Genomic DNA, 12,961 nt, shown 5'->3' with positions numbered 1-12,961 from the left:
GCCTTGGAGGAGGGGATTCCAGTTCAGATTTCGTCTGGGGCTGTTGATATGGATATAGGGTTGGAGCAGGCACTTGTGGTGAAAGATGATTCTGGGGTCTTGGAGAAGGGGGTTTCTGGGCTCTCTGATGCATCGATTGCTTTGGATGATGACATTGTTTTAATGGGCCTTGCTAACGAGGTGTTGTCTTTAGCTCAAGGTCAAGGATCAGCTTTGCAACACCCTCTTAAGAAGGGGTATTTTGCAAATTCCTCTAAAGATGGTCGTAAGAAGGATATGGATAAGATTAAATCTACTAGGGATTTGTTGGTGGAATTTGGGTCCGTTGAGACCATTGATGGCCACTTTGCTCAACCTTCGTCATGATTATTCTTTCTTGGAATGCATGGGGGTTGAATAGAACCTCCCGTCAGAAGGCTATTCAGGATTTGATTGGGGTTCATTCATCTGATATCTTTTGTGTTTAGGAGACTAAGCTTCAGGTAGATTTCATGCTTCAGTATGCTCCTTGTATTTGGTTTTCTGGTCAGTGTCAGTGTATTGGCTCCAAGGGAAGTTCTGGAGGTTTGGCTCTTTTCTGGGATCCACATAAGATAGTCCCTCGCTGGTGGATCTCTTGCCATTCCTCTATCTATGTGGCAGCTTTGATTTTAGAATCTGGTGAGATTGATATTCATGGAAAAATCCAGCTTTGAGCCCATATTCGGTATGTTAGGTCTTGTGCACCTTATCTGTCTTGGATCTTAGTTGGAGATTTCAATGCATTTTTGTGCTTGGAGGAGAAATGAGGGGGGCTACCTAGGCTGGGTCTTGCTTCAAATCTCTTTCAGACAAATGTGGATACTCTTTCTCTTGTTGATGTTAAACCCTATAATGGTATTTTTACCTGGTCAAATAGAAGGAGTGGACCAAAAGTGATATCTGAGCGGTTGGACAGATTTTTTGTCCATGGTTTTTGGGTTGGGGGAAGCTTGGTCACTTGCTCTGAGATTCTTGGTTGGTGTGGATCTGATCATTGGCCAATTAAGTTTTATGCTTCTTCTTTTCCCAATCCTCGGAATCCGCCTTTCAAATTGCAGCTTATGTGGCTTCGCAATTCTTCCTTGCATGATCTTGTAGCTCAGTGGTGGCAAGATGGTGCCCCAGTGTATGGTACAACTATGTATTCCCTTGTCAAGAAGATACAATAAGTCAAGTATCATCTTAAGCGTTGGAATAGGTCATGCTTTGACAATCTAAGGGCCAAGAAAGGGAAGCATAGGAGCATTTTGTTGTTATTACTCCCCAGATTAGGGATCTAGGATTTTCAGAGGCTCTTGGGCATGCTGAGTCCCAGGATCTGAAATTGGTGGAGGAGTGGGAGCTACAAGAGGAGATATTTTGGAAGCAAAAGGCTAGAGTTCATTGGCTTTAAGAAGGTGATAAGAATATTGCTTTTTTCATCACTTTGTATAGGCTCGACGGAATAAGTGTTATATCTCATCTCTAGTTAATTCTAAGGTTGTTATGATATCTTCACAATAGGTTGTGTCTAGAGAGGCTCATTAGTTCTATTTTGCTCTATTTACGAAGGATTCTCCTCTGGCGGAGTCTGATGAGCATACAATTCTCGCTTGTATTCCTTCTCTAATCTCTAATGATTTGATTGCTTTGCTTACTCGCTCGATTACTTTGTCTGAAGTGGAGGAGGTAGTGTTTGGTATGAATAAGGGGAAAGCCCCTAGCTCTGATGATTTCTATGTTGAATTTTTCCAAGAGTTTTGGGATATTGTGAAGCTGGACTTGTTAGAGGTTGTTCGGGAGTCTTTTTAGAATAAGTAGATGCTCCATGCCTTGAATGCTACTTTTTTATCCTTGTTCCTAAGAAGGAAGATGTTGATAGGCTTGAATTTTTTAGACCCATTGCGTTATGTAATGTGGCATACAAGATTATTACAAAATTGGTTACTGAGAGACTTAAATCTTGTTTGCCATTTATTATCTCTGAGGAGCAAGGTGATTTTGTGTCGGGTTGTCATATTTTGGATGGGGTGGTGGTTTCTTCTGAGGTCATCCATTCCATGGCGACCTCTAAGGATAGGTCTATGTTCATTAAGATGGATATGGCCAAAGCGTATGACAAAGTTAAATGGAGTTTTCTTTAGAAGATTTTGTTGCCTTTTGGCTTTTCTATAGAGTGAGTGAGTTGGACTATGAGTTGTGTGACTTCTTCCTCATTTATAGTTATTGTGAATGGTGAGCCTTCAGAGCTTTTTGGTGCTACCTGGGGTCTACATCAAGGGGACTCGCTCTCTCCTTATCCGTTTATTATTATGGTGGAGGGTTAGGGTCGATTTATTAAATTCTAGGTTTCTCGAGGCTTGATTCATGGTTGGCAGTGGGTGTTGGGTTTGCCAACACTTTCTCATTTCCAGTTTGTGGATGACACCTCTCTCATGGGGTTGGCTCGTATTTGAGAAGTTGAATACTTTAGGTGAGTTCCAAATATCTACCTTGTTGCTTCGGGTCAGAAAGTGAATGAGCATAAGTCCTTTATTTTCTACTTTAATACTCCTCATGCTATCTAGCGGCGGATTGCAGCAATTTTGCGATTTCAAATTGGGACTCTTCCCTTTATCTATTTGGGTATTCATCTTGTCGTTGGTCGCCAGCCCAAGTCCTCTTAGTTGCTACTTGATAAGTTAAGGAGGAAGGTAACTCATTGGACTCATCAGTGGTTGTCTACAACAGCTAGAGTTACCCTTCTCAAGTCTGTTATCTAGGCCCTTCCCATCTATGACTGCTTTGTTCAAGTGGCCCCAATGTATCTCCTTAGGGAATTTGATGCTCTCTCTTAGCAATTTCTCTGGAGTGGCAATTTGTTGGCTAATAAGTGGAGCCTTGTTAAGTGGGAATTTGTGTGTCGTCTTAAGCATGAGGGTGGTCTTGGATTATGTTCTTCTATCTTGAATAGCCAAGCTCTTGCTACCAAGCTTTATTAGTATTGGTGTACCCATCAGAACCAGTTATGGGCCCATATTCTCAACCACAAATATCTTGGAGGTGTTGCTTCTTTTGAGGTTCCTCGCTATCCTCTAGAGGGAAGTGGCTCTATGATTTGGCATACTCTCAAAGTGGGGGCTCAATTGATTAAGCATGCACTTTTTTGGATTTGTCATTCTGGGTCACATGCTCTTTTTTGGTTAGATTCTTGGGATGGTCACCCACCTATTCTCTCTTCGTGCCTTCACCTTCAATCCCTTTGTGATGTTTTTACTATGACTGGATGGGACATTGTTGAGCATTATAATATTACAGAGCATTGTGGTTTGGTTGTTACCTATCACTGGAAGCATCCTTCCAAGTGGCCACCTGGAGGATCTAAGGACGATAAGCATGAGCTGGCCAACTTCTAGCTTCCCATACTTGTAATTCTTTTAGGGGCTCTCATGTGCTAGCTTGGAATAGTTCTGATGTGTTTGGGAAGTACTCCGTGTTTGTTGGTTATAAACAGTTGGATGGGCAGTTTTTTGGGGATATTTAGGTCCCGTGGTGGAAGCAAGTTTGGCACAAGTTGTCGTGGCCCAAGTGTATTTTATTCACGTGGTTGGTGGCTCAAAACCGGTGTCTCACTTGGGATAATTTGTGCAAGTGTGGTTTCAATGGCCCCTCAATGTGTGTGCTTTGTTGTGATGTTGTGGAGAGTGTCTCTCATCTCTTCTTCCAATGTTCTTATGCTAGGGAGATTTGGCATTTTTGGTGGGGGTGTGGAATATCCCCTGTAGGCATGTTTTCTCATGGGCTGAATTTGTGGAGCGGGGGGTCAGGGCCCTTGTTTCTACTTCCTTCCTTCAAGTTGCTTGGGCTATTGGCTCGTCTTTAATTATCTGGAACCTTTGGTTGGAGAGAAATTGTTGAATTTTTCAGGATGTGCGGTTGGTGGCCCCTCGCTTGTGGTGGAAAATATTGCATTCTTTAGGAGAAACTGTTGCAGCCAAGTGTGATATGGTTGATTTGGTGGCTCCTTGTGATGTTGGGTGTTTTAATTGTCTTCATCTACCTCCTCCACAACAACAGTTAATGTGCAATAGATGTAGACACCCTACTCTGAAGGTGAATAGGGAGGGAAGTTGGTCTCCTCCTCTTTAGGGAGTTCTAAAAATTAATACAGATGGCTCTTCTCGGGGAAACCCTCATCATGCTGGAATTGGTGGTGTGGGTCAGGATAGTTCTGGAGATGTTCAATTTTTCTTCTTTGTTTATATGGGTCTTCATACTAATAATTTAATGGAGGCTCGGCCCATTTTATTTGCTATGGAGCGTGCAAGTAAATCGGGGTGGCACATAATCATATGTGAATCTGACTCTCAAGTTGAGGTCAACTTGTTGAATAGGTAGCATTTAGATGGGGTTAGTTGGCATTTGGCTTTGATTGTTGAGCATATTCTTAACCTCTGTGCTTCTCTGGAGTCTGATACTTATATTCATATACCTTGAGAGTGGAATGGTGTTGCTGATTATTTCGCCAAGTAGGGCCTCTGATCATAATTGTGATTGGAATGTTGTGGATTGGGGTCAGTTACCCCCAAATCTGTCTCAACAGTTGCTTAACTTAGTGGAACTTGATAGGGCTATGTAATGCCCTTGCTTTGTTCTCCTTCTTGTTTTCAATAAATTTTTACCCCTCCTTTTATTATATATAAAACTTTCATTGATTACACCGAGAGGCGTCTTAGGCTCACAGACAAATGTAAGATTCTCCGTCAATAAAAACGAAGGTAATTCAAGTTGACATGCATTTGGCTGTCAACCAATTTGTCAATTAAAAAAAAAGCATTATCTAAATTAAAAAAAACATTATCTATATTACTAATTCAAAATTTCCTTTAAAATCAATTTTACAATATTACTAATCAAAATATAATATAAAAATTAAAAAAATAATTGAAAAAAACTTATAAAAATTTGAAAATGAAATATTTATTTAAAAATTTATAAACTAGATTTTATAATTTTACAATGGAAATAATTTATTTTTAAAAAAAGCATAATCTATATTATTTAAATTATTTTATTTTACTTAAATTCATATTTCGCTTTAAAATTGATTTTATAATATTATCGTATTAAAATAAAATTACTAACCAAAATATAATATAAAATTACAAATATTTTTTTAATTCAATTCAATTAGCTTGCAATTTTGGTGCGAAGCTAGCTTGGAAAATGTGTAAGGAACCTCTGAAATTGTGGTGCAGACTGTTCCAAAAGAAGTATTTGGATACAGACAACACCAATAGAATCCTCACAATGGCTAATTTGGAGAGAGGGTCGGCAACCTGGAATTTTCTATGGGATAGTAGACACATTATCATAGATCATATTTCATGGCAAATTGGTAATGGTTGCACCACGTTGTTTTGGAGAGACTCATGGGATGGGTATCTTGCATTAGCAGATGCATTTGAAGACAAGGGATGGGTGGACATGGTGGAGAATTGTATAGGACGACATGTGTGCGATTACATGGAAAGACAAGCTGATCAAAATGGCATAAGAATATGGAGGAAAATTGACATTGGGAGTCTTTCATCATGCGAACAACTCTGGAAAGCAATTAAAGATAGGAAAATACCGGAGACTAGGGAAGAAGATATCATAATTTGGCATGCAACAAAATTCGGAAGGTACAACATCAAACTCGGATATGAAGTCCAGAGACAAAGAGGATCCATCAACAGTTGGCCACATAAACTGTGTTGGAGCCGTAAAGTGCTACCAAAAGTCGGGGCTTTCCTGTGGATAGCATTGCATAACAGAATTCTAACTGGGGACAAACTAAAAATATAGGTATCTCAGGCCCTAGTCTCTGTGTTATGTGCTGTGTGGAGGAAGAATCAGCAAATCATCTACTTTTTTGGTGTCCGACTACAGAATTTTGTTGGAATTGGTTTCTTGAAAGTATTAATTGGGTGGTTGTTAAAAATGAAAGACTCTTTGAATTCATTCTTTCATGGCCAAACAATCAGAAGACAAAATGGTGTGATATATGGTTAATTGGACCTTCCTTAATTGTATGGCATATCTGGAAAGAAAGGAACATGAGGATTTTCAAGGAGATATCATTGTCTCGGGGCATGTTGGTGGAAAAGATCAAAACTGCAATAGAAGAAGTAATGAATGGGAAGAAAACAATAGGGAGGGCTAAGATCTACACTAATTGGGATGCACAGATGGAGAAGAAATGGGTCCTTAAAGAGCCACAAATAAATGTGATCCCAACAAAGTGCCATGATAGAAATACCATCAGATGGGCAACCCCTCAGAGGAGTTGGACAAAATTGAACTTTGACGGTGCCAGTAAGGGGAATTCGGGGGTATCAGGTATTGGAGCCATAATCCGGGATGAGCAGGGCAATATCCTTCATAGGTTGTTTGGTGGCATTGGAGTTGCCATAAAAAACGAAGCAAAGATTCGTGCACTAGAGGTAGGATTACGTCTCTGTGTCAAACAAGGAATTTCTAGAATCATAATTGAGGGCGACTCACAAATTATAATAACCGGGATCAGTCGATCAAGTTTTCATAGCTGGCAGCTTAATAAATGGGTCCCTATGATAAAAGAGCACCTGGAGAGAATTGGAAGATACGAGATTGGGCATGTCTACAGAGAGGGGAATCAAGTGGTTGATTACCTTGCAAACCTCGGTGTGGGAGACTAGGATGTTCTTGTTTACTTTTGCCAGACATCTGCAGCGGAGGATATCAAAGGACAATGCTTGAAGGACTGTCGAAGATATCCTCGACAGGGGATCGGGTAGCATGTCTATGATATTTTGGACCCTATCGGCTGCTGGGACATTGTGGTGGCATTGTGATAAACACTGGCGAAGTATGAATTTGAGGCTGCAAGTAGGAAATTGTCTCTTTGGCGACAAGATCACATGGCCCCCGAGCACCTCATCATGACGCCTAGAAAATGGCATTTTTGCAGAGATCCTAACAGGATATGGACAGAGTGCACTTGATTGACATCACAAATCACAACTTTATATGGCAAATTTGTAGGGCAAAGGTAAAATAGGAAAGTGCGAGTGTCGTTTTGGGAGCTTTGAAGAGAAATTTTTTGGCAATGGCATACTTTGGAAGGGTCAGCTGTGTGAACTGTGAAAACACATTGAATATGTAGTTGAGAAACCTGTTTTACACTGAAGATTATGTGTATGACTCTGTGCGGGGGCTCATGGGCATCACTCTAAATTATGTTAGACACTGGTGTGATGTTATGGTATTGGAAGTTGTTCTCCTGCCACTGGTGGATATCATCGATTCAAAGGAGCCTGTGGTTGAGCTGTTAGCAGGGTTCATAAAACCATTTATTGCAGATAGTGTTGCCAACGCCATTTTGAGTTTGGAGGAAGAAGTCAAAGTGAGCATTTTGAAGATATACTTCTAGTTTTATAGCTACTTACCATCGGACTCAAAGGATGATGGCAATGGTGATGAAGATGGCAATGAGGGAGGGGAAGATCGAGAGGAGTATGCAGAGGATGAGGAATCTGTAGACAGTGACACCATTCGTGAGATGGTCCGCAAGGAAGTATGGAAGGAAGATTGAGAGAGATTGAAAACATTCGAGGAGAATGCGTGGGAGATATTTAGGTGTGTGGTATTCAATGGAAATATGGAACCCTTTCGAAGGGTAACCGAGTCTAACGATTGGTGGCTTCCGGAGAACTCCACCCGTAATGCAATCAACATTGGTGAATTCGTTGTTGTGATTTATCAAGCCATTAGGGGGCAGGTGTAATTTCAGGGTAGTGTCAAAATAGTATTGGGGTATACTTGGATAAGTGTGGGACAATAAATTTTTGGATCCTTATGTAATTTTGGGTATATTTGTATAAAATGGGGCTGGGTGTGCATAAACAAGTGGGTTTCTCTTGTCTAAAAATATATGTAATTTTTCATAGTCTAAAGTAATATAGGGAGCTATCCCCATTAATGATAGCACTTATCTTAAAAATAAAAATAAAATAAAATAAATAAATTAGCTTGCAATTTTATATATTAACCAGTCAACTTATACATGAAAATTACAATTTTTCTTATAAATTAATTAATTTATACTAAGTTTAATTAATTTGAAGTAATATAGGTAAGCTAATTAAATTTAAGAATTGTTTAAGAATTAAAAAATTAATAAAATAACTTAAATTAAATTAAGAATTAAAAATTTAAATAAAATAACTTAAATTAAATTAAATCAAATCAAATCAAATTAAGTAACTTAAATTAAATTAAATTACTAAAATTAAAATATTTATTCATATTAAAAGTAACCGCACATAGATAAGATTTTCTTTATATATGAATTTAAAAACTTAATCAGTTTAATTTTTAAAACATTTTTAATAAGGTTGTCTTAAATATGAATTTAGAAACTTATCATAATTGAAAATATAATTGTTTTTAATTTTTAAAATAGTTTCTATTTTTCTATATGAATTTAGAAACTTGTCATAATATATAAAATTTAAGATTTTGACATTTATTATTAGTAAATTAGTAATGGGAGGTAATAAGAAAAGATTTGAACCCACCTCTTACTCAGAATGGAGAAAGAACAACGAAGTGTGGGACATCCTTCAACAGGGGGGTCTGAATGTGTTCATGGAAAGGCTAAGTGGGAAAGATCCCACAATTACTAACTATTTCATCAAGAACTGGAAAAATGGCAAAATCCTGGTCGGGTCCCAGATGATGAATGTTGATGAGGAGGTCATTGTTGAGGCTACGGGGATGATTACTGAGGGCATGAAATTTTATAGGGACCACAGCATATCAGATAAAGCAGCAAACAAGTTCCCAGTCACAAATGATGAGAGGAGAAAGATGGTGAAAATCGATAATTCCTACCATTCCCCAAAGAGGATATGCAGGCCATAGAGGTTTGTTTTATTTGCTTCTATCGCCTACATTACTTTGGATGGTAGGTTTACTAGGGCCTATGGTCATCACTTTGTCCTACTCAACTATTTCTGCCATGGGGAAAAGGTGAGCTTGCCTTATTACCTTGCTTGTTCTATGGACCATACTATCAAGGAGGTTTAGAAAGATCCCAAAGGTGACCATGCCCTCCACCGGGGGCTTATGGTTCTGGTTTATAAAATGCTTAAGGGGAAATGCATTGAAAAGCCTATTAAAGGCAAAAATGCAAGAGATGAGACTACGGAGAGTGAAGCCAATGGATTCAACTTTGATTCGGAGACTGAGGCAGATTCGGAAGAGACTAGTAAAAAAGGGAGGAATAAGGCTAAGAGGAAAAGGATTGTGGTGGATTCAGACATTTTGGAGCCTGAAACTGAATCCTTTGAGAAAAAATTTATTAAAAAAAAGAAAGGGACAACAATTGGAAATCAGATTCAGAGGAAGAACACTAAAAAGGGAAATAATAAAGACATCAGCCATGTTCTTGTTGATTCCGAGGAGGATGTTGAGGAGAACAAGAAGGATGAGGGTTAGGATAAAGAGGGGGAGGAAACCCCGGTGATGGGCAACATTAAGGGTTTGAACACTATAAGTCTGCAAAAGGAGGATAAAGGGGATAAAAGTGGTATCGATGATTATAATACTATAAAAGCTTTATGTGATACCATCAAAACCATGGTGAAGGATATTGAGATTGATATGAAGGCTATTACAAGAGTAACGGTTGGTGATAAACCCCTTGGCGGAACATGTTAAGCAGCTGGTTGTTGTACTTCACAATGCGGAAGCAATTGAATGTATGGTGGTTAAAATCATAGCAACGGATAAAAAGGTCAATGAGATGGAAGATAATAAGGAGATTAAAGGAATGGAAAATAAAATGAACAATCTGGGTAGCAAAATCGACAGACTGGAACTTAATGTTCAGAAGATTACAGAACAAAATTTTCAGATCCTCAAAGCTTCGGTGGATAACATGAACATCCTGATCAATATATTTGAGAACAATGCAGAGAAGGATGGTGACAAGGATCAGTCGGACAAGAAGAGTCATGAAAAGAGGACCAGAGCCAATACAACAACCAAGGGCGACATCAAAGGTTGTGAGTTGGAGGAATTAAAGACCTCGACAAACGACATGAAACAAATGGTTGTCCATGCCGAGGATATCATGAAAAGTATTTAGGTCTCTGTCTCTGTTTTTACAGGGGTTCTAGGTCTTGTCTTTTTGATGTTGTTGTGTTGTCCTTTGTTTCTGGTTTTTTATGTTATGTATGATGATCCCCTTTTTGTTCGGGTGGGATCTTTTTATTTTTTGAAGTGATCAGGCACGTTTCTCTCATGTTCTTCTAATCTCCTGGCTTGTACAAGGTTCGAGTACCTTTCAAATACCTGTTTTTACTTAATCAAAGCTAGTTATAATTTAGTATTTTTAATGTAATATATATGATTGTATAATTGTAACACCCCGGTATGAGGCCTAAAGGACGTACACAAAATAAACAACAATAAAATGTGAATATTAAAAAAAAAGAAAGATAAATCATACATTGCATTGGGATACATGAAACATCATGATAAGGAAAATATGAACAAGAATAAACTAGAAAAAGTCCTCAAGGCCCCACAACGATGTTACTCATAAAACATAACCATACAACTAACACAAATGGAACTTCTATAACAAGATCGCACTGATCGATACATGGATCATGATACATAATACATTGCCATGAGAATAAACATAAGATCATCGATTACATTACAAGGTATTTGTAAGGACATAATCTCCAAGAGTACATACATTGGAGTGATTACATAAATATGGTACATAATGAAGGTCTTCAATCTCCTCATGAGCCATCACGACCAGGATGCAGGACGAACCAAAACCCAATGGGTATGAATAGCACTCCACCCAACCATGTGGTACCATAAGATCCACCGCCCGTGCTAGGAGGTATCAGTCAAACCCCACGAGACAGAGACAAGCAAACAAGGGTACCATCATCACTCACAAGATTACCAACAAGATTATACTCACAAGAAGATCACGAGACTGCTGACACATGAGAGACTCACAAGGCTATAACCACGAGAGACTCATAAAGAAATCAACCACGTTCCAGAGGCCCCAACAACCCATGAGAGGATAAAAGACATAAGTTACCACTAGGTATGCAATAGGGAAGATTGTCATCGTTAGGTTGTCATGAGTTACCCTGGTAGGTCTTCACTAGGTCTCGACCCCCATCCTAGGTTACCCTGGCGACCTCTCTCGACCCCAACCCCCATACAAACACTAGTGGACCACACCAACCTTTCAAAAGGACAAGATTGGTGGAAGCCATTCCAGGCCCTTCTCTACTTACCTTAGTTCTAAACAAGCACCTGAGTGTAAGAGGCAACAAAAATTAATCATTATTAATGTGAGCTAACTACCCATCTCAATTCATTGTATTATGTTTTCACTTGATTACAAACTTTTATTGAGTTGTCCTACTACTTTGGGTCCCAACCCCCAATGAAAGCCACTCCCCCAAGATTGCACCTAGGAATCCAAGAAACACCAAAGATCATCTGGAAATCACAAGATGGGAATACACAAATACCATAGCAAGGCTTGACTCTCTCTTGCTAGAATAAGGTAACAAATAGGGAGGATCCAAGGTAGGCTAGGAATCACCATCTAGCTTCCAAAAACATACAAGCTAGAACTTTAATCCAACAAAGAGAAACATGGAAATACAATAAAGTAACTATAAACTCCCTCCCAAAGCCTCTGGAAACCAAAAACATAGAACCACTCATCCGATTAACCCCCACAAAGACAGGTAATCTTCCAAAAGTAGAATAAGGTCACATCATGCCAAGAATAACAGATTCATTCAGAATAACTAAGATGACCACAATAACACTAATACGACAAATCATCATTTATTTCATTAATACAAGGTTAATAGAAATACAAGACTGTTTATGACAATCATATAATAATCCCAATCTTAAAATAACACCAAAGATTCACATTAAACATTAATTCCCAATATCTCAACTTAAATCATTAAATCACGTTTCATTCCTAATAATTCCATACTGATAAAAGAACTATTATTTTATTATTCAAACATTTAAGAAATCAAGGCTCCCTTTTATAATTTGTTAACACAATCTGATTAACAACTAAATTAAATTAAGAGTTATCCGGACATAAGAAATTATATGCACAAATTGTAACTATATATATATATATATATCTAACCAGATTATGAAATGTAATTTATAAATTTCTGCTCTTACATGGAAACCTTGTGGTTGATTTGTTTATGAGCAACCGGTTGCTCAGTTGAGCACTTGTCTTCTGCTTTCTTTTCATCTTTGTTTTCTTCCTGTACCTATTGAGTTTCAAACATTTGTACATCAACTTCAAAAACATCTATATTGTCAGCAATGTTAGCAACATTATCAACATCACCGCTATCATCATCTATTATATCTACTAGTTTAGTATCAATAGGGTCGTCATACATATACTTGTTGTCGGGTTCAAAATTTGTGATCTTTACACCTTCAGGAAGTTCTTCTGACTTTGGCTTTTGGGAACTATCCTCCTCAACTTGTTTATCTTTTTCCTTTTCTTCATCAGGGATGAGACCTAAAACCTTTTTCGTCAAAATCTCGATCTCCTTTTGAACTAATTCAATCTCTCCAACAAGCATTCTTGTTAATCTTTTCTTTCATCTGAACAATGCTTTTGTATTAACCTCTATCTATTCAATTTCCTCTTCAGTTGCTTTCGGTTGCAAGTGTTTAAGTGTATAATCAATAAATTCTTTATCTAGGCTAATTGCCCCTTGCCACCTTGCATCAATCAAATTATACAAAGAATCTAGAATTTTCCCTTGTAATTCAATGAGGGCTCTACTAAACTTGTTCATACTAAATATAACTGCATCTTCAATTTCTCTTTGTTGGCTTTCAGACAAATGAG

This window comes from Cryptomeria japonica, chromosome 9 (genome assembly GCF_030272615.1).
Source record: "Cryptomeria japonica chromosome 9, Sugi_1.0, whole genome shotgun sequence".
NCBI classification, from domain to species: domain Eukaryota; kingdom Viridiplantae; phylum Streptophyta; class Pinopsida; order Cupressales; family Cupressaceae; genus Cryptomeria; species Cryptomeria japonica.
This window is presented reverse-complemented; position numbering follows the sequence as displayed.